The sequence below is a fragment of the Schistocerca piceifrons genome, chromosome 3, assembly GCF_021461385.2.
Source record: "Schistocerca piceifrons isolate TAMUIC-IGC-003096 chromosome 3, iqSchPice1.1, whole genome shotgun sequence".
In the NCBI taxonomy this organism is placed as follows: Eukaryota; Metazoa; Arthropoda; class Insecta; order Orthoptera; family Acrididae; genus Schistocerca; species Schistocerca piceifrons.
Window position 1 is genome coordinate 642,350,770 of NC_060140.1, and position 27,683 is coordinate 642,378,452.

The window sequence follows — 27,683 nt, forward strand, 5'->3', positions numbered from 1 at the left end:
CTAATAAAAGGAATAAAAATATTAATTCTTAATAGCGAAAAATGAGTCAGAAGTATATTAGAACTATTCGAAGTGGTCAGAAATATCAAAATGGTCACCAACTAGCGATCAACGATCCTGCAACAGTTTCTATTCGTGTTTCTTCTTTAAAGTCACTCATAAATGTATAGAAAGGTTATTAAAGACGTATAATATTTTTAGGAACACTCGCATTTGTATAACGCTATACATAAATTTTATCTACAAACTGCTATGATTTTTTAAGTTAGTTAAATTTCCATTGGCTGCAACTAACGCACTGTAGCCATGGCGCGCTTACGTATGCTATTTAACCTGTGGCAGAATAGCCACAAGCAGCAATTGCCGTAGTGACCACACGCCGCTGTTCACCTCATCGCCAGTTCCAGTCACACTATAGTGTTTCTGATCTTTTGTACAAGTTATGCCAAGCGCAAGCCAAATGTCATACTTCCGTAATTAAGAAGCACTTTCTTATCGTCACATTACTCGTAATCTGAAAATGGCATTTTAAACGTGCCGAATACTGTCATTTCGAGAAGAGAGATGTTCTGCGATCTTGACTGTTTTTGCTAATTGATCATCAAGAACATATCGATGTTACCCCTTTGCCTTGTCCGTTGAAATTAAATTAAGGACGTATTTGCCAGACAGTCTGTTCCAAAAATTTGTACATCGTTGTCAACAGTCTCTTACAATGAAATCACTGGCAACCCTATATAATACATAAATTAAAAGGGATTACAATTCTGCCAGCCGCAGCGGGACGTTACGCGGAATCAGCGGCGACGAGTGAAAATATGCACCGGCCAGGGTTTAGAACCGAGGATCTCCTGCCTACTAGATGTGCTAACCACTACCCCATCCAGGACACAGCTTTATCGCAACTCCCTGGACTATCTGTGCACGCCTCACGGCCGTTACACACTCCCACAGAGCCCACTTATCCGCAGTCCCTGTCCATTTCACTCCCGTTCGTTACTCTGAGATTCCCATAGGAAGTCGGATGTATTTGTGCATCCACACTGAAGATGCCTCAAATGGCTGTGAGCACTACGGGACTTAACATCTGAGGTCATCAATCCCCTAGAACTCAGAACTACTTAAACCTAACTAACCTAAGGACATCACACACATCCATGCCCGAGGTAGCATTCGAACCTGCGGCCTTAGCAGTCGCGCGATTCCGGACTGAAGCGCCTAGAACCGCTCGGTCACCGCGGTCGGCTACACTGAAGAAGGTGGATCCATTGCTCACTACGCGTGTCTGTTACAGAAATGTCGGAAAGAACAGACACCACGCGTTCCTATTACTCCACACAAGCCCACTCAGAAACACTGCGAGCAAAGCGCAGTCACACATTTTCTCAGCTTCCATTTCCAGTCCTACGATGGTAATGGTCTGCTAGGCTGTGTTAAAAAAAAAAAAAAACAATAAATTCATAAAAATATCTATAATTACAATAAATAACTTTTTTTTCACGACTGCACTCAAAATGCAGCTACACTCCTGGCTGTTAGTGGCGTCGGATGGCGGCTTATATGTCGCTGTGAGTTCAAATTCACGTGTAAGCTGCATATAAATATCCCTAAGAGCAGAATATACTGTTTGGTTGTTTTGGGGCTAGCTATAACAGATCACTGTGATAGAGATGGAATTGTTATTCCTGGTGCATAAAGTGAGTCTTCGCTATCTCTAATTCGCGTCTATTGTTAAAGTTAAGCTTCGATGTAACCTAATATTACTCGGGTACGTACACCACTCAAAAGAATTACGGCAACATGACTTTGAGCTACTGTCATTCTCCTTTGAGCAATAACTGAGGACTGGGTATGTTACTAAATTATGCGTTTATATTATGCAAATAAAATACACAAGACATCGACACATCGTCGCTCATTTAAACGATAGGAAATGAAATGTCCCGCAGGTGTCGAAAAAATTGAACACAGTCATTCGTCCCGTCATCCTGGGTCCATTTCATCGGACTTTGACAGCTTCAATAACCCTTATGCTCCGCATGAGTGTTTATCGCAACCTGACATCTATGTAGCATCTCCGCTTGAAACTGCGGTACTGTGCATACTGTGTTATACGTTTCCAGTCTTCAAAGACAGCCCTTTTGGAGTTCTTGGAGAGTCTATGGTGGAACAGAACGACCATGAATACGTCTGTCAAGCATGCCCCATACGTGTTCGACGGGCTTAGGTCGGCACCCACCTCTAACCATTCCATTTCTTCTATGTCAAGGCTTCGCAAGACATCACTGGTGAGGCCCGCCACATGTGATCTCACTTTATCGTTCTTGAAAAGGAATTCAGGGCCACTACCGTATGCAGCAGCCACCACATGGCCGAACAGGATGTGTTCGATGTACTGCCTGGCGGCAAGGCGGGCATGAACAACGACAAGATCCGTACGGACGTCTACGCTGATGCCTCCTCACACCGTCACAGAACATTGCAAAAGGGTTGATTTCCTGCACAACATTTGCCAGGTACCGCTGACCACAGCGACAACAATCACGAACACGGCCAGCTCCGTGCATCAGAGGAAACCTTGTATCGTTTACGAGTAATAGGTTTCACTTACGACAAAGTTTCCAGTTGACGTCGGAATCATAGAGCTGAAACCCAGCTGTGAAGTGTTGTCATGTCAAGCGAGGTACTCGAACAGGACTTCTGAGTCGAAAGGTCCTTTCTGGTAGACTGTTCCTTACAGTCTCATAGGGACAGAGTGGTTGCAGGGGCTCTTCTGAGGTCGTCTTACAATTCTATGGTGGTAGCCGTATGACGCCGCAACGCAGAAATAGCCAGATAACCGTCTTCAGGTGGTGCTCTGTGTATCGGTATCCTTGTCCAACTCCCCTTTCGTACTGACCTATGTTCCTGTAGCGTGTCCACAACCAACTTATGACCGATGGAGGAACAGTGACGTCCATACCAACATGACGGGAGGCCCGTACATCTTGGATCGAACAGACTACCCTTGCAACATGTACTGCATTTACATGCTTGTTGCATGTGCTTTGTTGAACACAACATCCACAAACGACAACTGTCATCAATTTTCCTTATTGGAGAAAACTGAAATACCGTCATTGGTTCAAATGGCTCTGAGCACAATGGGACTTCACTTCTGAGGTCATCAGTCCCCTAGAACTTAGAACTACTTAATCCTAACTAACTTAAGGACATCACACACACCCATGCCCGAGGCAGGATTCGAACCTGCGACCGTAGCGGTCGCGCGGTTCCAGACTGTAGCGCCTAGAATGCTCGACTCTGAGCACTATGGGACTTAACATCTAAGGTCATCAGTCACCTAGAACTTAGAACTACTTAAACCTAACTAACCGAAGGACATCACACAACATCCAGTCATCACGAGGCAGAGAAAATCCCTGACCCCGCCGGGAATCGAACCCGGGAACCCGGGCGTGGGAAGCGAGAACGCTACCGCACGACCACGAGCTACGGACATAGCGCCTAGAACCGCTCAGCCACACCGGCCGGTGAAATACCGTCATTCACTTCCTTCTCAGAGGTGACCAGATACTGCAATGCATAACACGCTGATAGATGGGGTCCGCAGCTCGTGTGCTAGTGGCTAGCGTTGTTATGTTAAGATCACGGGGTCCCGCGTTGGATTCCCGGCCGCGTTGGGGAGTTTCTCTGCCTGGGGGCTGGCGGTTGGTGTTGTCCTCATAATTTCATCATCATAACTCATGACAGTGGGTAGATTGGACTGTGTAAAAATTGGGACTTTGTACGGGCGCTGATGACAGTACAGTTGAGCGCCCCACAAACCAAACTGATTGGTGGTGACTTCCTTTAGATGCTGCATACCGTGTAAGCGAAGCTCTCAAGCTATGCAATAAGACCACAAGCACCAGCTATATAAAGACAGAGCAGTGCAGTACGTTGTTGATTTACTCAAAGCTACAGCGCTCAACACTTAACAAATGTAGAGCGCTGAAGCAATGAATAAATCAATTTTCGTTGAACCGCAAGACAAAAGTAAGTGCTGAGCAGGACTAACTCACAAAACATTACTAAGTTTTGACGATCATTCACAACCGGAAAATAGTGCAAACTCTTGTTATTACACTCGAGAAAAACCACTAGTTAGCCGGCCGCTGTAACCGAGCGGTTCTAGGAGCTCCAGTCCGGAACCGCGATGCTGCTGCGGTTTCAGGTTCTAATCCTGCCTCGGGCATGGATGTGTGTGATGTCCTTAGGTTAGTTAGGTTTAAAAAGTTCTAAGTCTAGGGGACTGATGACCTCAGATATTATAGGATCTCCTACTTCAACCTCCTCCTTGAGTAATGCTGTGTGGCATCTCCAAAACATCGTGTTGAACACTGACAGATGTTACATTATGTAACACCTCTCCTCTGCCTTAACATCAACGTTTGAGTTTCGTTTGTTACTTTGCTTTTTCTTTTCCCTGCAATTAGATTTAGTTTTCCTGTATGGAGCATCAGTTTCTAGTAATAACCTGTGTCTGGCCATTTCATTAAGCCTCTAACGCTTTAATTCATGTTCTTCTTTCATTTGCGGTTAATTCATACTTATTCTACCTATGCTTATCTCCACCTCATATTCTGTATTCTTGCATTTGCTTCTGCCCTTCATATTTACAGCATAACCTTCTCAAAGCGTGAGGTGACAGGAGATAGTATACCTTTAGGTCGTCGCGAACAGGGTAGTAGCTAACACTCTGTTGCCTGCGTTACGATTCGTTACCTAAGAAGATTATATTGAAGGAAGGTGTTATTGGACTTACCAAAAGTGTATAAAAATGAAGTAATCAATTTGTAATTTAACTTAAAAATTAGAAAGACTGACTTTTGAATAAGTAATTAGCTACACAGGACGGCGTACGAATGAAATGTGAAAATACGTGGGCTTGTAGTTAATTTTGTTTAGGCTGGAAAGTGTAGATCATTTGAAAGTATAACAAACTATCTTATGTTATTGTCTTTTCGAGCCAATATATGATAAAATATTAACGAAACGCCATTACTTTGTCCACTGATCTCTGATTTGATTAATAAAGAAGAAAGCAATGTTTTGAATTGCCAAATTACTGGTCGTAAATGGAGAAGTTTTATTAATTACATAGATTCATACATACATTAATGCTTGTTCCGTAGATCATGAATACGACATTTCGTAATGATGTGGAACAAATCACTTTAACGTAAATTTTCTTTACACAACTTGCCGCAGTAGTAACACCGGTTCCCGTCAGATCACCGAAGTTAAGCGCTGTTGGGCTGGGCTAGTACTTGGATCGGTGACCATCCGATCTGCCGAGCGCTTGGCAAGCGGGATGCAGTCAGCCCTCGTGAGGTAAACTGTGGAGCTACTTGACTGAGAAGTAGCGGTTCAGTACTTTGAAACTGACATACGGCCGGGAGAGAGGTGTGCTGACCACATGCCCCTCCGTCTCCCCATCCAGTGACGCCACTGAACTGACGATTACACGGCGTCCGGTCGGTACCGTTGGGCCTTCATGGCCAGTTCGGGAGGAGTTTAGTTCTTGACACAAAATAATTAAGTTTTCGTTTTAAATTACTAATTCATATGTAAAAGTTCCTCAACTGAGTGGAACGAGTTGTCATTCAGAAATTGTTTTAATTGGTTTGTTAATGTTGGTTGGCTATCTGTCAGAATTTTAATGCTACACTCCTGGAAATTGAAATAAGAACACCGTGAATTCATTGTCTCAGGAAGGGGAAACTTTATTGACACATTCCTGGGGTCAGATACATCACATGATCACACTGACAGAACCACAGGCACATAGACACAGGCAACAGAGCATGCACAATGTCGGCACTAGTACAGTGTATATCCACCTTTCGCAGCAATGCAGGCTGCTATTCTCCCATGGAGACGATCGTAGAGATGCTGGATGCAGTCCTGTGGAACGGCTTGCCATGTCATTTCCACCTGGCGCCTCAGTTGGACCAGCGTTCGTGCTGGACGTGCAGACCGCGTGAGACGACGCTTCATCCAGTCCCAAACATGCTCAATGGGGGACAGATCCGGAGATCTTGCTGGCCAGGGTGGTTGACTTACACCTTCTAGAGCACGTTGGGTGGCACGGGATACATGCGGACGTGCATTGTCCTGTTGGAACAGCAAGTTCCCTTGCCGGTCTAGGAATGGTAGAACGATGGGTTCGATGACGGTTTGGATGTACCGTGCACTATTCAGTGTCCCCTCGACGATCACCAGTGGTGTACGGCCAGTGTAGGAGATCGCTCCCCACACCATGATGCCGGGTGTTGGCCCTGTGTGCCTCGGTCGTATGCAGTCCTGATTGTGGCGCTCACCTGCACGGCGCCAAACACGCATACGACCATCATTGGCACCAAGGCAGAAGCGACTCTCATCGCTGAAGACGACACGTCTCCATTCGTCCCTCCATTCACGCCTGTCGCGACACCACTGGAGGCGGGCTGCACGATGTTGGGGCGTGAGCGGAAGACGGCCTAACGGTGTGCGGGACCGTAGCACAGCTTCGTGGAGACCGTTGCGAATGGTCCTCGCCGATACCCCAGGAGCAACAGTGTCCCTAATTTGCTGGGAAGTGGCGGTGCGGTCCCCTACGGCACTGTGTAGGATCCTACGGTCTTGGCGTGCATCCGTGCGTCGCTGCGGTCTGGTCCCGGGTCGACGGGCACGTGCACCTTCCGCAATGTATACTATTTCTCTTAATGATGAAGTACCCCTAAATATGATGCCATATGAAAGCAGTGAATGAAAATAGGAATAGTAGACCTCACTGATATGTTTATCACCAAAATTGGCAATAACTCTAATAGCATAAGTAGCTGTACCTAACCATCTTCTCGCGTCGCCCGCATCTCGTGGTCGTGCAGTAGCGTTCTCGCTTCCCACACCCGGGTTTCCGGGTTCGGTTCCCGGCGGGGTCAGGGATTTTCTCTGCTTCGTGATGGCTGGGTGTTGTGTGATGTCCTTAGGTTAGTTAGGTTTAAGTAGTTCTAAGTTCTAGGGGACTGATGACCATAGATGTTAAGTCCCATAGTGCTCAGAGCCATTTGAACCATTTTGAACCTCTCGTCGACATGATTCTTCCAATTCCATTTCTCGTCAATGCACACACCCAGAAGTTTTGAATATTCTACCTTAGCAACAGACTTACGATCAAAGTCTGCATTTATCAGTGGTATTATGCCACTTACTGTACAGAATTGCTAACATAATGCATTAGATGTTAATTAGCTGTTCGTGATAAAGACAGTGTTTGCTACGAAACCCCCGATATGTGTCACGCACTAGCAGCAAAGTAAGATTGATTAAATATACTTATTCAATTTTTAAAAACAGTTCTCAGATGCGTAATGTTTATGCCGATTGGATTTAGTTATTTTTTTAAACTCGTTACATACAGAAAGGTAAGGTGAGAGAGGTTCGCTGTTATTAAATTGCAATAAAAAGAGCGCAGCGATTTAAAATATTCCTTTCAGCCATCTCAGTGTTATCGGGTAACACTCAAACGTGACGTAATTTTGGCGTCACACGCAGTATCGACAACCGCACAAACTACTATTGACTTTCGTTATCGTTCTATGCGGGTACCTCATGCACGGAGTACAACTCGCAAGACTTCATGCATACGTGATGTCAGTTTGAAGTCAGGCGTAGTATCGAAGATTTACGAAACCACGTCTCTGTTGGTACGATTTGTCATAATTATTATTATAATTAGATGTTACAGAATGACTTAACGGTGGTTAAAACTAAGTCTAAAATTCTTCAATGTCATCATGGTGTAGTGGTTATGAATCTGTTATTCCAAAGTGAAAGTTTGCTGATTGTTTGTTTGTGCCTTACCACCTCCAAATTTTTTCACCTTTCTAAAAGATTCTGTTACTTCGTTATAAATTCAATAGAATGTTGTACTGTAATATTCGACCTTACGTACATATAAGGCTGCTGTCGCAGGAGTGAGCTGTCATCCTTAATAAATTACAAATTAAGCATAAAGTAGGAAGATGCGAATAAATATTGACAACACATTGGTCGTCTTGTAAAAGTAACACTCATAATCAAAATCACAGTAAAAACTAATACACTTGCAAAATAATTGATAGGTGACTTAGTCTAAGTCATCTATAAGATATGAAAGAAAATTTGCGAGCTAGTTCTTTAAAGTCATTTCGTTGACAGAAATTGGTCTGTACGAGTAGTACTCTCGCTCCGAGGGTTCCGTACGAACATAATTATGTACATAGGCTGTTCACACATCCCGGGCATCGAGAATCTCCACGATTTTTCACTTGTGTTGACTTTAATATTGGCAAGATATCGGTCACTCGAAATCCAAGGATTTCTAGAATGTTTTAATGCTATGTTTGAAGTCGGCTAAGTGACAAAAAATATTTTGTGCAATATAATTACAAATATAAAGTTTCGGATTTTTTCCTTTTCTTATATTGTGAAACGTTGCTTCTTGTGAAATATCATGATTTTAGATCAACAGGAAGTACACTACAGGGTTTGGTGAGTGAGTTCATGAGTCTCAAAGTATTTGGCAGTGATGGTTGTATCTCATGACTACAGTTTTTCACCTCTAAGGAACCGTATACCTCAGAATGTGGTATTAATTTCAGCTTGATACGTCCAATCGTTCCTGAGAAAAAGGGTTCTTAACAGTCGGACAGACAGACAAACAAACTGACAGACAACGAAGTGATCCTCTAAGGATTCCATTTTACCGATTGAGGTACAGAAGCCTAAAAAGAATGTCTTGAATTCAAGTACACCCTTGACCACCCATATGGCGTTTCTCCTTATTTTATTGGAAGAATTTGAACCAATACCGAAGCGTGTTCGAGATTTCCTCAATGTGCTGATGTTTTGAAACAGAATTCACTCAAAGAACATAAGTTAAATGAGCTGCCGTTTAGTTTGTCTGTTAGAATGGCTATCCACTCTACTTAATTACAGACCAACTCCAACGTTGTTGAGACACTCTATTTATCATTGCTGAACATGTACACTACATGGATTCCGCGCCGGCTGCCTTCAGCTTGTTTCTCTGCTTGTAAATCAGCAGTTCGTCTCACATTAAGCGTTGATGAAGACGTATTACTAATAATAGTTTATATAACTTTTTCAGTAATTTTCGGAATTAATTCTTGCAACACTTAATCCCTCCCTTACCCACAGACAAATCCACATGAAAGCAGAGCTTCACGCATGTATTAACGATATAATTTCGAGGTAACGTACTCTGCAGTAAAGCAAAACAGTAATCTCCAGTTTTCTCTAATTCATGCGAATTTTATCGTTGTTAACATCATTTTCGCCTCAAGTGTTGTGCACCGTACGATCATGACAGTAGACAGACAGCCCATTCCGTCTTCGATATACCGCGTCATGTGAAAGTGACGTCAGTTTTCCACGAAGTCATGTGAGATATGTTTCATCCCGTGTTATCAGCTGACACAATATTATCGCTGGCGCATGTAATATACAAAGCAAAAGTAAACTGGCGTGTAAGGAAAGAACTAATCAGCGATACATATTTAATACAGTAATTCACCATCCTTGCTTATTTCTGTGACTTATAAATGAAATAACGCTCTGGTAGGGTTGTTTTCCTATGTCAAGCAGTCAGTCATCAACTGAAAGCACGAAGCTCATCGACTTAAGGCATGGACCTTAGTACCTTGGACGCCTTGAGTTTGCGTTGAACTACATGAAAATAAAATAAAAGAGAATCCAACTATTTCCAAGGTGATCTGCCGACAGACATAACTGTCAAATCGGCTGTGCAAGATATGGCGAATTACGCAGGAACCATGTGCTCGGCTCCTTTGTAGGCGATCCGATTGCAGATGGCGGCCGAACGGTTGTTTTGAAACGGCTGTCGTAATAACAGGTACATGATGCACTGCGGATATATGTTCTCCGTATTAATGCTTTCTTCGAGACGAAACTAATCAGCCGACACTGAAACTTCTAGGACAATTAGTTTAGTAGATACAGAGTGATGAAAACGTAACTGTTATGGTGGATTTAGATGAATTATAATTCACACAGATGAGGGATAGCTCAAAAGAAAGATTTTTCAGTGTATAACACAAACGAAATACAAAAATTAGTTCGTTAGAGCTTATTTGAAATTTTCTACATTTTTATGAAGTTTTAGTAAAAATATCGTAAATGTGAAATACCAATAAGAAAGAGACTGCTGCATGAGGAAGTACATTTTAAGACGATTTTATGTAAATGCCACAGCCTACGACGACCTTAGTCTCACTCGAAACATCAGCACCGAGGCGTATCAAAAGACATGACCGCAATTACGATCAGCTAACATAATACCCAACAAAAGTATCTTCTACATGTAACTCTCACAACAAGGAAACCGATGGTCCATCCTTTGCTAGCATCTGAGAAAGTAAGCGCATAATGCAAATTGTATGAAAACTTCCTTTCTGTGAAAATTTATATTGCTGTGATTAACTGTATTGTAAGGACTGTGGAAGAAGTATTGCAGCAAATTCATGAACATATATACACATGAGCGCTGGCAACACAGCCCATTTGACATGTATCTCTAACACGTAAACTAAAAAACTTTTAAATGACGACGTCAAATGTGATTTAGAGGCTCGGAATAACGGTTGCTGTGACTAAAAAGAAATCGGCGAGAGGGCGCCTTGCGGCCGTCCTTTGTTGGACAACGCTACGGGCAGCCCTTTGCTACCGAGTGTCGCGAGATACAGTATGGGTGTTCGCTATCAGCGGCAAAGTGACCACGCAGTCGTAGAAATTCTGCTACGTAGTGGACTTAAAAACTTTCCGACAGCCACAGGAGATATAAAATTTCTGCGGTCGTTGGGCTCATAAGTATTACCTGCTTGTAGAGCGCAACACACGGCATGGTAGCCTGGCGAGATAGAGCCATTACAGCGTAATAAAACAGTTTCTTCTTGCGCCTAAAATGAAACAACTGTGTTCACATGCAACTACATACGTATTTTCAGGCAAGAAATCAGCTTTGTCAAAGCAGTCTCGGTGTTTCCGCAATTGAATATGTATGTCACAGTGGCGTATTCGTGCTGCAGTAAATTACGACGAGTTGAAGGCAGCTGTAAACGCTAATGTCCAGGGCAGCAAGTATACTGATGCGACTATCTGAACGCGAGAAAGGAATACTGGCGTGGTACATGATTATCGTGCTAAACTGTATGATTCCCACAGAGGCACTCAATTTGCACGAAATGAGAGAATTTAAGCTATGTATTTCCGATGTAGAACGAAATTAGTAGATTCTAGTAAAGAATTTGTGTAACTATCAGAGAAGCGCATACACAGAATGAAGCCGAAAAAGGCCTTGAAACATCGTGAAGCCTCGTCTACGAACTGCTTAAATCTTCCCATTCCGTGCAAATGTAGCATCTATGCGGAAACCACACAGTTTATCAGGATATGCATGTACGTCATATGCATGTACCTCGGCAGCATGCCGATTTCACATTCAGATAGACTCAGCAGTATACTTGCTGCACTGGACATTCGCGTTTGCAGCTCGTAAATCTTGGCATGGACAGATACAAGTTGAATAAATTCCCATTTCGTGTGTTGTCTTGTTCACTAGTCATCTCTGCTCCTGTCCAGCAGTCCTGTGACGAAAGTTGCCACACCACTCCATAGTCCAGCCTTCCTTTCTGTTGCGTACAGGGCCATGCTTAATATAAACAGGGTTTAAAATCGCCCATAACAATTTCTCGTGACAACGGCCCTGCTCACTTCACGACCATACTGACATCATCAAGAAATAGAAGTTCTGAATTATTTTGAATCATCCGTATATTAATTTATCTCTTCCAGTAGTTAGATAATCGAATCGTGTTAATTGTTAATGTAGCCATTTTATACAAAATAAAGGAAGAAGGACAAGGTGTGACTCATTTCAGTAGATACAGAGTGGTCCTAAAGTATATGTCAAAATGTAACGGCAGCTAGAGGTGACCGAAATAAGCAGATGTCTTACAGAAATGTGTGTGCGGTAATGCGACCTTAGCCCGCCCGGTTAGCAGTGCGGTCTAACCAACTGCTTTCAGGGTAGGAAGGCTTGCCGGTCCCCGGCACGAATCCGCCCGGCGGATTAGTGTCGAGGCCCGGTGTGCCGGCCAGTCTGTGGATTGTAATTAAGGCAGTTTTCTATCTGCTTCGGCGAATGGAGGCTGGTTCCCCTTATTCCATCTCAGTTACACTATGTCGGCGACTGGTGCGCAAACACGTTCTGCGCGCACGCGTACACCATAATTACTCTATCCCGCAAACATTGGTGTTACACTCGTCTGGTGTGAGACTTTCCCGGAGGGGGGGCAAGGGTGGTGGAAGGGGGGGGGGGGGAGCACTGGTGGCCGAACCGCGCAATAACACAGGGTTCGGTGTTGGGCCGCGATGGGGTGAGTGGACTGCAGTAGCCTATCGTGGGATTGCGTACCACTACGGGCTACGGCGGGGACGAAGCCTCTGAGCCGTTTCCGTGTCGCCAGTCCCATACAATGCCGCTTTGAGCCGGTGGAGACCACTGATGACTGCGGCGTATAAAAGCGCTTCGCTGACTGGATTCACCATTCGAGGGTTGGATTCCCTCACTTCTTCATCGAAGACTTTCGCTGCCTGGGCTACTCTCAGGGTGCATCTTCGACGTGGAGGATCCCCACCATTTCCTTGCCGTGTCGTCTGCTCGCCGTCACTACTGCTCGCCGTCCGGTCCTCCTCGCCGCCGCTGCCGCCGCCGCCGCCGCCGCCGCCTGGTCGCCACCTTCCGGTGCTCGCCGCCGCCGCCGTTTGGTCGCTGCCTGCCGCCGCCGCCGCCGCCTGGTCGCCGCCTGCTGGTCCTCGCCGCCGCCGCCGCCGCCGCCGCCGCCTGCCGCCGGTGCTCGCCGCCGCCGCCGCCACCGCCGCCTGCCGGTGCCCGCAACCGCCGCCATCTGGTCGCCGCCGCCGCACTTCTCGCGCGCCGCCACCATGTCCCAACCCACCACCACTATCATTTTCACCTCTCCCTCCGCTGCTCAAACCAACATCACATGGAGCTCATCCTCCACCCCACTTCCCGTCCTTCCTTCTCTCCCTGTCCACCCCACCCCTGCGCCACTTTCGGCTGTCACCACCCTCAACTCCTCCTCCCCTATCACTGTCGCCCCATCGACAGCTACTGATTTTCCTCCGCTCCCTGCACCGCCTCCGACGGGCTCCAAGCCAGCACGGATCTCGGCTCGACGTTCCACAGTTTCTGTGACCCCCACGCCCCCTCCATCTGCGTCATCCGCTGCTCAGGGTGGTCCTGATCCCCCGCCATCTCCCCCTGCAACACGTCCCCCTGCCCCCTCTCCACCCAGTCGTGACCACGAAACCTTCAAAGCGCCTGAATGTTGACCCTTCCCCCGAAGTCTCCTCCAAAAAAACCCCCAATCCCTGTGGCCCACCCACCCCCATGGACGCGGCCCTGACCCCCGCCCCCGCCACGCCTGCCACCCACACTTTTGTCCTGTCCAATCTTGACCCTCAATTCCTTGATGCCCGCTCCCTCACCCTCGCCATCCGGATATACTACCCCAATGCCCCCATCTCCCTTCTGATTCCTCGCAAGGACTTGGTCCTCATTAAATCCCCCAATGCTTCCTTCCACACTGATCTCCTCTCCTGCATCCCCCGTATCCAATTTGGCCAACGTGCAACCCTCACCCCCTACCTCACCCCGTCCTCTCCCTGTCAGCTTCAACCTCCCCGACGTCCGCCAACCTTCACCGCTGTGATCACGAAGCTTAGCCCCGTGATCACAGAGGCTGAGGTGTTGGCGGAACTCAACTCCCGGCCCGACATTGAAATCCGCTCAGCCCGTCACATCTTCAATGATGCCGGGCCGACTTTTCTCATGCAGATATTCACCGAATCCTCCTCCTCCATTGACTGCCTCCTCACCGAGAGAGCCCTCATCTACAATAAGCGCCATAAGGTGGACCCCTCCCGTTCCCCAGTCCAGTCCTACCGCTGCCAATGCTGTCTCACCTACAACGGCCACGTTACCTCTGCCTGCAAGAACCCCCCTACTTGTCCCCACTGGAAAGCCTCACACTTCCTCAGCAATTGCCCCAACCTCACCTCTCCCACCTCCTGCACCACTTGCAACGAACCACATCCTACCTACTCCTCGAAGTGTAATGCGAAACCTCCACCAGTCACCTCTGAGCTCACCGTCCCCGTCCGTCCTGTTGATGACCCCATCCACCCCAACAACTCGCTCCGTCCTCCCCCTACTGCCGAGGACATCATCTGTTTCACCACCATTGTGCTCCAAAACATCCACCCCTTCCAGCGCTCACACACTCTTTCCCAAATCGCCCTCACTGCCCGTTCCATCTTCCATCTTACCACCTATGCCACATACTCCCACAATCAGGCCCACTTCACCTTCACCCCCCTCACCACCCTCGTCTAACTCTCCCCTCCCATGGTACAACAACCCTACCGTATCCTGTACCACAACATTCGCTCCCTACCAACCCACAAACTCCTCTTCCTCCACAACCTCCATCAGCACCACGTGGATGCCTTCGTCCTAAACGAAACCTTCCTTCAACCCCGTATCTCCATCTCCATGGCTCCTTACACCCTACACCGCACCGATAATCCGTACCCTCTTGCGCGTGGCGGAGTTGCTGTAGGCCACCTGAAGTACCTCCCTGTCCAGCCCCAACCTCTCCTTAACAATCCTGCCGAGCATCTCATCCTCAGCCTCTTCTTCCCCACCCTTACCATCACCTGTGCCACAATTTATGTCCGCCCTCGCACCCCCATCCCGTACGATTTCCTGGCCCACATTGACCGCATCTTCTCCACCTACGTGATTGTTGCCGACCTCAATATCCACAGCCATGATCCTGCTGACCTCCAGCGGTGGCATCAGTTTCTCACCACTCTCCAGGGCGACCTGGTTCCCCTGCCTCAGACACCTGAGCCGAATCGAACACCACTCCTGATGTGGTCCTTGCCTCTCCCAACCTCCTTGGGTGCATCACCGCAGATGTCCTTGACCTCATTGGCAGTGACCATGCTCCTGTTCTCCTCACTATCTCTACTCACTCCTCGCCCTGACGTCCCTCCTAAACTTGTCCATCATTAATCCCGTGCCAACTGGGACGCCTACCGGGACTCCATTCACACCCAGGTTGACGGCCACGACCTTACCCTCTAATCTCCTGATGACATCTCTCGTGCTGCTGCCTTCCTGCACCAGACCTTGTCTGACGCCGTCGCCACCCATATCCCCACCAAAGCCATCCACCCTCACCGCCCCGCCCTGCCTCCACAGGCCGTCCTTCTCCTTCGAGAGTCCCGCCGCCTCTACCGCTCTTTTCTCTGCACTCGTGAACGGGATACACTTACCCGCCACCGGCAATTACAAAGACACATCCGCAACCTGCTTACTGCGAAGAAACGCTGTGCCTGGCGCCAGAGATGTACACAACTCAACACCACGCTCCCCATAAACTCTTCCAATTATTGGTCTGCTTTTCACCGCCTTACTGGGAACCGCCCCATCCCCCAGTACCCTCTCCTCCTTAATGACCGTCCCTTTCCAGACAACCTCAGTAAGGCCAACCACTTTGCCTCCCACCTCTCTGATGTTTTTTCCATCCCAGATGATCCCCACTTTGATTATTCCCTCTTCCCTGATGTCATGGACTGTACGAATACCTCTGTTCCACCCCTTGCTCCTAGCTTCCAGTACTTGGGCCACACACCACCATCTGAACTTAACACTCCCATCACTACCCAGGACATCAGCTTCACACTCTGCACTAAACGCAACACTGCTCCTGGCCACGACTGCATTGCCTACCGCCACCTCAAACACTGCCCTCCCTCGTTCCTTTCAATCCTTGCCACCCTCTACAATGTCATCCTTGCCACTGGCTTCTATCCCGACCTGTGGAAAACCTCCCGTATCCTGATGTTCTCCAAACACAACAAGCCTCCATCTGATGCCTCTTCCTATCGTCCTATCTGTCTCACATTGGTGTTCAGCAAGCTCTTGGAATCCATCCTTTCCCGGCGCATCCATCACCACCTCTGCCAAAACAACCTCCTCCCAAACATCCAATGTGGCTTTCGACCTTCCTTCTCTGCTGATGACCAACTCCTCCGCCTCACTCATCTCCTCGCCCTCCAGCTTAACTCCCGTCGCTCCGCCATTTTTGTCTCCCTTGACCTCGAAAAGGCCTACGACCTTGTCTGGCATCCTGGTCTCCTGTTTAAACTCCAAACCTATGCCCTTCCTATCAACTACATCCGTCTGGTGGCCTCCTTCCTCTCCCACCGCCCCTCCTATGTTACCATCCATAATGCCACTTCCTACACCTTCTACCCCTCTGCAGGTGTGCCCCAGGGCTCTGTCCTCTCCCCTCTCCTCTACCTCCTGTACACGGCATATATGCCCCAACCTCCCCCTCCAGTATACCTCTTGCAATATGCTGATGACACCGCATTCCTCGCCCTCGATCCTACCCTCCAACGGTCCCAACGCCTTCTCCAGACTCACCTTGACCTTTTTGCTGCATGGTGTAACTAGTGGCTCCTGAAACTCAACCCTTCCAAGACCGAGGCAATCTTCGTAAGTCGTACCACTCGCTCCTTCCGGCTCCTAAATTTCTCCCTTACTGTCTGCGCCCGTCCTGTCCACCTCACCCCACCTTCACCTACCTTGGCCTCACCATTGACCATCACCTCACCTGGACCCCTCATCTCCGCTCCATCCAATCCAAAGCCCACAATGGCCTCCGACTCCTCAAACTCCTCTCCAGCCGGACATGGGGGTTGCACCCCTCTACCATCCTCCACACCTATAAATCTTTAATCTGTCCCATCCTCTGTTATGCCAGTCCTGCCTGGATATCAGCCCCCCCCCCCCAAATTCTATAAGTCCCTCCAGATCCTTGAGCGTCATGCACTCCGCCTCGCCTTCCGTATATGCCTCCCGTCCCCCACGCGGATCCTCTATGATCTCATTCCTTTCCCCCATCTGCACCTATTCCTCGAACATATCCGCATCCTCTACACCTCCCGCCGTCTTGAACCCCCTCACCCCCTGGTTGCTCCCCTCCTCTCCGATTCCCGCCCCCTGCCACGTCTTCACCGTTGTGTCCCCCCTACCCTCCATCTCTACATCCCACATCTCCTTTCCCAAGGTGGCTTCCATCAACTCCCCCTCCTGGATGATGCCCTCTCTCCCTCCATTTACCCCTCCTATCAACTCTGATCCTCACTCCCCCTGCTTTCCTCTGTCCTTTTCCTGGGCTCCCTCTCCCACCCCTTCCATCCTCTTTCTTCCCCACCTCCCCTCTCTTTGCCCCCTTCTCTTCCCCATGTCCTTTTCCATTTCCCTCCTCTGCCTCCCTCATTCCCTCTTGCGTCTGCCATTCTCCCCCTTTATTAGTCCTCCCTCTCCTTGGTTCCCCCCCTTTTCGTTTTGTCCTCTCCTCCCTCCTTGTTTTTCCCCCTCCTGCAGGTCGCCCCCCCCCGCCCCCGCATCTGCCATTGGCTCGGGAGTGTCGTCTTTGTGCTGCCACTTTCGTGCAGTGTTCTACAGTGAGTGTTCTACAGTGCGTGTTCCGTGTTATGTTTTTTGGGACTGGTTGCGAACGGCCATCATACTGTCGCTGGGTGTGCCTTTTATCTCTTGCGAACAGAAACCAGACAGTCACCATGTTTTTTAATTGTGTGTCTACTATGTTACTTGTCTGATTCCTGTGTATTTTATCTCGTCCGTAATGTGGAGGAGGCCCTTCCGGCAGCTATTGAACGCACTGGGTGTGACCGGCTGCAGATAGTAGCACATGTCGGAACGAATGACGCCTGCCGCTTGGGTTCTGAGGCCATCCTTGGTTCCTTCCGGCGGCTGGCTGATTTGGTGAAGACAACCAGCATCGCACGCGGAGTGCAAGCTGAGCTTAATATCTGCAGCATAGTGCCCAGAGTCGATCGCGGTCCTCTGGTTTGGAGCCTTGTGGAGGGTCTAAACCAGAGGCTCAGACGACTCTGCGACTATAATGGTTGCAAATTCATCGACCTCCGTTATTGGGTGGAGAACTGTAGGGCCCCCCTAGACAGGTCAGGTGTGCACTACACACCGGAAGCAGCTACTAGGGTAGCAGAGTACGTGTGGCGTGCACACGGGGGTTTTTTAGGTTAAAGGGACCCCCCCTTGGGCGAAACGATAAAATACCTGACGGCTTACCAGAGAGGACATTATCATCGTTGATAAAGAACGTCCGTCCTCAGAGACCAAAAACAGGAAAAGTTAACGTAATATTGGTAAACTGCAGGAGTATCCAGGGCAAGGTTCCTGAATTAGTATCTCTTATTGAAGGAAATAGTGCGCATATAGTATTAGGAACGGAAAGTTGGTTAAAACCGGAAGTGAACAGTAACGAAATCCTAGACACAGAATGGAATATATACCGCAAGGATAGGATAAACGCCAATGGTGGAGGAGTATTTATAGCAGTAAAGAATTCAATAATATCCAGTGAAGTTATTAGCGAATGCGAATGTGAAATAATCTGGGTTAAGCTAAGTATCAAAGGTGGGTCAGATATGATAGTCGGATGCTTCTATAGACCACCTGCATCAGCAACCGTAGTAGTTGAGCGCCTCAGAGAGAACCTGCAGAACGTCGTGAAGAAGTTTCGTGATCATACTATTGTAATAGGGGGAGACTTCAATCTACCAGGTATAGAATGGGATAGTCACACAATCAGAACTGGAGCCAGGGACAGAGACTCTTGTGACATTATCCTGACTGCCTTGTCCGAGAATTACTTCGAGCAGATAGTTAGAGAACCAACTCGTGAAGCTAACGTTTTAGACCTCATAGCAACAAATAGACCGGAACTTTTCGACTCCGTGAATGTAGAAGAGGGTATCAGTGATCATAAGTCAGTGGTTGCATCAATGACTACAAGTGTAATAAGAAATGCCAAGAAAGGAAGGAAAATATATTTGCTTAACAAGAGTGATAGGGCACAAATCGCAGAATATCTGAGTGACCACCATCAAACGTTCATTTCTGAGGAAGAGGATGTGGAACAAAAATGGAAAAATTTCAGAAACATCGTCCAGTACGCCTTAGATAAGATTGTACCGACTAAGGTCCAAAGCGAGGGGAAAGATCCACCGTGGTATACCAATCATGTACGAAAGGTACTACGGAAACAAAGAAAGCTTCATCATAGGTTTAAGAGTAGTCGAATCATAGCTGATAAGGAAAAGCTGAACGAAGCGAAAAAGAGCGTAAAGAGAGCAATGAGAGAAGCATTCAACGAATTCGAACATAAAACATTGGCAAACAATCTAAACAAGAACCCTAAAAAGTTTTGGTCATATGTAAAATCGGTAAGCGGATCTAAATCCCCTATTCAGTCACTCATTGACCACGATGGCACCGAAACAGAGGACGACCGAAGAAAGGCAGAAATACTGAATTCAGTGTTCCGAAACTGTTTCACTGCGGAAAATCGTAACACGGTCCCTGACTTCAGCCGTCACACGGACGCCAAAATGGAAAATATTGAAATAAACGATATCGGAATTGAAAAACAACTGCTATCACTTAGTAGCGGAAAAGCATCCGGACCAGACGAGATACCCTTAAGATTCTACAGTGATTATGGTAAAGAACTTGCCCCCTTTCTATCAGCAATTTATCGTAGATCGCTGGAAGAACGTAAAGTACCTAGCGACTGGAAGAAAGCGCAGGTCTTTCTCATTTTCAAGAAGGGTCATAAATCAGATGCGAATAATTATAGGCCTATTTCGCTTACGTCAATCTGTTGTAGAATAATGGAACATGTTTTGTGTTCTCGTATTATGACGTTCTTAGATAATACAAATCTCCTTCATCATAACCAACATGGATTCCGCAAACAGAGATCATGTGAAACTCAGCTCGCCCTATTTGCCCAAGAAATTCACAGTGCCGTAGACACTGGCGAGCAGATTGATGCCGTATTCCTGGACTTCAGGAAGGCATTTCATACGGTTCCGCACTTACGTTTAGTGAAAAAAATACGAGCTTACGGAATATCGGACCGGGTTTGTGATTGGATTCAGGATTTCCTAGAAGAAAGAACACAACATGTCATTCTTAACGGTTCAAAATCTGCAGATGTAGAGGTAATTTCGGGAGTACCGCAAGGAAGCGTGATAGGACCTTTATTGTTTACAATATACATAAATGACTTAGTTGACAACATCGCTAGCTCCGTGAGGCTATTTGCAGATGACACGGTTGTCTACAAGAAAGTAGCAACATCAGAAGACTCGTACGTACTCCAGGAAGACCTGCAGAGGATTAATGCATGGTGCGACAGCTGGCAGCTTTCCCTAAACGTAGATAAATGTAATATAATGCGCATACATAGGGGCAAAAATCCATTCCAGTACGATTATGCCATAGGTGGTAAATCATTGGAAGCGGTAACGACCGTAAAATACTTAGGAGTTACTATCCGGAGCGATCTGAAGTGGAATGATCACATAAAACAAATAGTGGGAAAAGCAGGCGCCAGGTTGAGATTCATAGGAAGAATTCTAAGAAAATGTGACTCATCGACGAAAGAAGTAGCTTACAAAACGCTTGTTCGTCCGATTCTTGAGTATTGCTCATCAGTATGGGACCCTTACCAGGTTGGATTAATAGAAGAGATAGACATGATCCAGCGAAAAGCAGCGCAATTCGCCATGGGGACATTTAGTCAGCGCGAGAGCGTTACGGAGATGCTGAACAAGCTCCAGTGGCGGACACTTCAAGAAAGGCGTTACGCAATACGGAGAGGTTTATTATCGAAATTACGAGAGAGCACATTCCGGGAAGAGATGGGCAACATATTACTACCGCCCACATATATCTCGCGTAATGATCACAACGAAAAGATCCGAGAAATTAGAGCAAATACGGAGACTTACAAGCAGTCGTTCTTCCCACGCACAATTCGTGAATGGAACAGGGAAGGGGGGATCAGATAGTGGTACAATAAGTACCCTCCGCCACACACCGTAAGGTGGCTCGCGGAGTATAGATGTAGATGTAGATTGCCAACCCCTTTTGCTTTCTGTTTTAACTTTCCGCAATTTTACGCCATTTTACACTTTAAATCACCATTTTATCGCCTGTTTTTCCTTGTTTCTTTCTTCTTCCTTTATTTAAAAAAAATCTGTAGGCTGTAGAGCAGCATAGTAAGCTGCTGCCAGCCCGCCCCCTTCGGGGGGAATTGAAAGTCAATAAAGAAAAAAAAAAAGGATTCATCATTTCCCGCACAGATCTCGAGCAGCATGCATCGTTTCACCAACAAGGAGCAGGCCGATATGTATTTCATGTATGGGGCTGCACAAGGAAATGAATTAGCTGCTCAAAGGATGTAGAGGGAGCGATTCCCGGATAGGAGTCAGCTTGATCGACAATAATTCGGTCCTCTTCATTTGGAGTCACGCACTAGTGGATCGTTTTATGTTTCCAGGAGTGGAACTGGCACTGGAAGATATCGCAGAGCTCCTGCAGTGGAAGTAAGAATACTAAACACAGTTGAGGATAATTCGTCGACAAGCTCGAGAGCTGTAGGACGTACGTTGGGTGTAAGCCATCAAAGTGTTATGAGGACTTTACATGAATACGTAATGAATCCGTATCATTTACAGAGTGTGCTAGAAATGTCCCCTAACGATTATCTTTACGTCTCAACCTTGCTCGGTGGTACCTACAGCAGACTGCAGCCAATGAAACCTTCCCTGAAGAAGTTTTATCTACCGATGAGGCTACATTTATGCAGTTTAGGTATGTTGAACATGCATAATTCTCACCTGTGCGTTCATGGTAACCAACATGGCACAGCACACGGCTGCCGAGAGAGGTTTTCCGTTAATGATTGGGCAGGCACTGTGCACAGTTGCTTAGTAGGACCGTACATTCCATGTAGTCATTTAACTGGCCACACATACAACACCTCCCTACAGGAGGTCGTAGCTGAAATTGTGGGTGATGTTCCTCTAGCTGTCCGCAAACGAATGTGGTTCCAGCACGATGATGCCGCAGCTCACTTAAACTGAAAAGTCATGAATCACTTGGACGCTGTCTACGTCAGGAGTGGATAGGACGGACCGGTCCATTTCCCTGGCCACCGCGTTCTCTCGATTTAGCCTGGGTGGTTTTTTTTTTTTCTTGTGGGGTCATATGGAAAGACTGGTGTACGAAACCCCGTCACATATGAAGAGGATCTAGTTGGCGTCGTGTCTGTTGCTGCTGGATCTGTGATTGACGTGCCTGACATATTTTCTGATGTACGCCGATCCTTGCACCGTCGCTGTGATTTGTGTATCACTGTGGTGGCCGCTCTTCCGAGCACCTCTCATAAACTATTAATGAGTTTCTAATATCATTTCTCTTTACACGCCTTTTAAGTTTCCTGTGATTCATACTGCTTTACAACGTAGACCTGTAATTTGTCATTCTCGCACACACATTCCTATACGAAATCTACGTATTTAGGTCCCCTCCACCCTCCTTTATATTTTCAACATGTAGTTTAGGACCGGCCTGCATACTGTGTGTTGACAAAACTGTTAATCACACAGAGACATGTACGCAGTTTTATGGGCAGAGGAAACATATGTGATAAAAGAAATAGTTTTGAATTGTGTGAGAAAACTATAACCTGATTTTAAATGTAACTTAGACCATCACATGGGGATCGCTACCCCGCGTTATTAAGTATAAAAGTGCTTGTGATGTACAGATAAAGGGTGAACAAGAAGCCACGAATTATAAAAACATGTGCATATAAGTGTGTGTGTGTACATACGTCCATATGTTCCGAATCTCTTCCTCAACCACTGCATCGATTTTTGCCAAACTTGGCACACTTAGCCCTGATTGTGAGATAACAATCACTGTGGGGGTAAGCACCACTTACGCACAATGGTTCGGGAGCTATGACGTCATTGGTAACGAGATGCGTGAAAAACTGATGCTTCATACATGGTGTTTAAATTTATTACTCCTGTGCTAACTTCTGTATTCACAATAACTTTAGTAGACAGTACCTGCATTCCCAAATAACTGCACCTACAAAATTATTAGTGAGAGATATAGTTATTGTTTACAATATACATAAATGACTTAGTTGACAACATCGGTAGCTCCGTGAGGCTATTTGCAGATGACACGGTTGTCTACAAGAAAGTAGCAACATCAGAAGACTCGTACGTACTCCAGGAAGACCTGCAGAGGATTAATGCATGGTGCGACAGCTGGCAGCTTTCCCTAAACGTAGATAAATGTAATATAATGCGCATACATAGGGGAGAAATCCATTCCAGTACGATTATGCCATAGGTGGCAAATCATTGGAAGCGGTAACGACCGTAAAATACTTAGGAGTTACTATCCGGAGCGATCTGAAGTGGAATGATCACATAAAACAAATAGTGGGAAAAGCAGGCGCCAGGTTGAGATTCATAGGAAGAATTCTAAGAAAATGTGACTCATCGACGAAAGAAGTAGCTTACAAAACGCTTGTTCGTCCGATTCTTGAGTATTGCTCATCAGTATGGGACCCTTACCAGGTTGGATTAATAGAAGAGATAGACATGATCCAGCGAAAAGCAGCGCAATTCGCCATGGGGACATTTAGTCAGCGCGAGAGCGTTACGGAGATGCTGAACAAGCTCCAGTGGCGGACACTTCAAGAAAGGCGTTACGCAATACGGAGAGGTTTATTATCGAAATTACGAGAGAGCACATTCCGGGAAGAGATGGGCAACATATTACTACCGCCCACATATATCTCGCGTAATGATCACAACGAAAAGATCCGAGAAATTAGAGCAAATACGGAGACTTACAAGCAGTCGTTCTTCCCACGCACATTTCGTGAATGGAACAGGGAAGGGGGGATCAGATAGTGGTACAATAAGTACCCTCCGCCACACACCGTAAGGTGGCTCGCGGAGTATAGATGTAGATGTAGATGTATAGTTCAGGAGACGTCACGTCATAACAAGATGGCTGAAAAACTGCCGTGTTGGGTATGACGCTTAAATTTATTATTTGTTTTGAACTAGTCTACTCACATCACATTTTGCAGACAGTATCAACAAATGCCGTTGAATCTACCTGCAACATTATGTCATTTTTTGACCCGTAGATTGGGAGATATGATCTGATATACAGAGAGATGGTTGAAATAGTGCCGCATCATGAATGACGTTTAAATTTATTACTACTTTGCTGCTAAGTCCATCCGCAACATATTGCGTAGACCGTATTCATAGATTCCGTTGAGTGTACCTACAGAAATACAGTATGTCATTCTACGACACACGGTTCTAGAGATATGATGTCATAAATACTGAAGACTGAAAGAGTGCCGCATCATGCATGAAGCCTTAATACATTTATTCTTTACCACTCAGACACTCCTACAGCCAAGTAAACGTAAGGTAATTCCTCATACTTCGCAGCGATTGTGACAGCCTGCAGCTGCTAAGCACAAAAGGCTGTGGGCAAAAACAATAGCCGTCTATAGAGCTATGAGGAGGCGTTGACATAGAGATGTTTACAAAATCGCTATGTAGACGCGCGAAGTTGCTGCACCCAGCGTACTGAAACTGTCAGGGATACTGTACTTATACGCTTGTACATTACTCATATTTCTTTGTACGACTGTTTCATAGTTTCCAAGGTTGCTTTAAGAATACAAAGATGTGAAATTTTTTCAATATTACACTACAAACGCAGTTAATATTTTGTTTTCATTTGTAACAGAAAATTAGCCAAATTAATATCTGGTCAGTGCCGGGTGTGTCAGCTAATTAAACATGAATAGTCATCTCGATAAACTCGGTAGCTAAAAGAAATGTTGCCGCGCGACCGCTACGGTCGCAGGTTCGAATCCTGCCTCGGGCATGGATGTGTGTGATTTCCTTAGGTAAGTTAGGTTTAAGTAGTTCTAAGTTCTAGGGGACTGATGACCTAAGAAGTTAAGTCCCATAGTGCTCAGAGCCATTTGAACCATAAAAGAAACGTTGTTTCTCACAGTGCAGTTACAGCGTTCAAAACGCTTTAAATGAAGAACTTTATGCTGCTGGAGATAGAAATATCTTACGTTAACTGAAGATGGGTGAAATCCGAAATGAATTTTGGTGAAAAAGAAAGCTATATCAAAGTACGTAGTGGCTGTATGTGCTCAAGAAAATTTTTAATACACACGTATATTATTTGAGTAATGGTTTAAGTGGTTCTGAGCACTATGGGACTTAACTTCTGAGGTCTTCACACAAATCCATGCCCGAGGCAGGATTCGAACTTGCGACCGTAGTGGTCGCGCGGTTCCAGACTGAAGCGCTTAGGACCGCTCGGCAACACCGGCCGGCTGTTTGATTTGCATCGTCAAGGTCAGTTTGAGTAAAGTACTGATACCTTACATTACTAACATTAGCTATAGCACTTTGTTTTACTGGTGTTTGTAAAAAAAGAAAAAGGAAACAACGCAACGAAAGAAAACAGTTGCTGTAATCGTCATTTCAGGACTTTAAAGATGACTGAGAAGACAGCAGAGTGGCGGAGCGTGGTCTGTGTGTGGAGACAGCGGATGGCTGACGGAAAGGGAAACGGATATCTGCGTGCAGAGTCGCTTTGCGAGCTGACGAAACCCCAGACTAACTTTGATGGATCTGGCGCGATCGATGTCTGCGAAGAGGCAAGGAGTCTGGCTGCGCGTGGAGCGGTGCTGGGCAGCGCCTCTCCGTGGTGGCGCCCGCCGCCCATCCTATACGCTATTGAACGGGAGGCGCCGGGGGTGGTCGTGAATCATCCGTGTTATTACAACTGGCGGCGGGCCAGCAGCGGTAGGCGATGGCCGGCTGGCTGCATCTGGGAGCCGGCAGCCGGTCACGGCTCAGCCCTGCCGCCTCGCGAGAGCTCTGGGGGTGCCGGCCGGTGGACGTCTGCCGGCAGACCGCTACCGCGTACGAGTAATCGAAACAATGACCACCTGCGCAAATATGTCGACTAGTACCGACTGTCATGCTACCGCAGACGAGTATCGAGGTGTTACTCGCGAGACCACGTGTTACTGTACAGGGCATTAAAAAAATACCAGTATCCTTTATTTCAAGTTTGTTACTTTGGATCAAGCAAGGTGACTCCGGTTTAAATGAACCAGAAGCCTGACAGGCGTTGCTAGTGTTAGGGTGCCCTCCAAAATCATGAAGGAGGAAACTTATGACTACAAAATGAAACACGAATCACAATTACAATGATTGGTTCGGATAAAATAATTGAGAAAACAAATGACAAACAGTAGGAAAATTCATCAGGTTGCCCTCTATGGAGTGGGTGCACGCTATGACTGTGGCTATATTGGGTTAGATAGAGCAGCAATCAGTCGTGGAAATAAGTTGCTTTAATATGGCATTTATAGTCACAACGCAGATCACATTTCGACCGGTGTCAGGTCATTATCAATGCTAAAACAAATACAAGAGTATATATTACAATGTGATTTACAAAAATTATAGGTCCATCACATCGTTGTCTTTTAATGTTAACATTACATAAGAGTGCGGAATTGTAGCACTTGTTCGTGCTCAAGTGGATGCTTACACAGTTCAACCATTACTGTCGTACAATTATACACTCCTGGAAATTGAAATAAGAACACCGTGAATTCATTGTCCCAGGAAGGGGAAACTTTATTGACACATTCCTGGGGTCAGATACATCACATGATCACACTGACAGAACCACAGGCACATAGACACAGGCAACAGAGCATGCACAATGTCGGCACTAGTACAGTGTATATCCACCTTTCGCAGCAATGCAGGCTGCTATTCTCCCATGGAGACGATCGTAGAGATGCTGGATGTAGTCCTGTGGAACGGCTTGCCATGCCATTTGCACCTGGCGCCTCAGTTGGACCAGCGTTCGTGCTGGACGTGCAGACCGCGTGAGACGACGCTTCATCCAGTCCCAAACATGCTTAATGGGGGACAGATCCGGAGATCTTGCTGGCCAGGGTAGTTGACTTACACCTTCTAGAGCACGTTGGGTGGCACGGGATACATGCGGACGTGCATTGTCCTGTTGGAACAGCAAGTTCCCTTGCCGGTCTAGGAATGGTAGAACGATGGGTTCGATGACGGTTTGGATGTACCGTGCATTATTCAGTGTCCCCTCGACGATCACCAGTGGTGTACGGCCAGTGTAGGAGATCGCTCCCCACACCATGATGCCGGGTGTTGGCCCTGTGTGCCTCGGTCGTATGCAGTCCTGATTGTGGCGCTCACCTGCACGGCGCCAAACACGCATACGACCATCATTGGCACCAAGGCAGAAGCGACTCTCATCGCTGAAGACGACACGTCTCCATTCGTCCCTCCATTCACGCCTGTCGCGACACCACTGGAGGCGGGCTGCACGATGTTGGGGCGTGATCGGAAGACGGCCTAACGGTGTGCGGGACCGTAGCACAGCTTCATGGAGACCGTTGCGAATGGTCCTCGCCGATACCCCAGGAGCAACAGTGTCCCTAATTTGC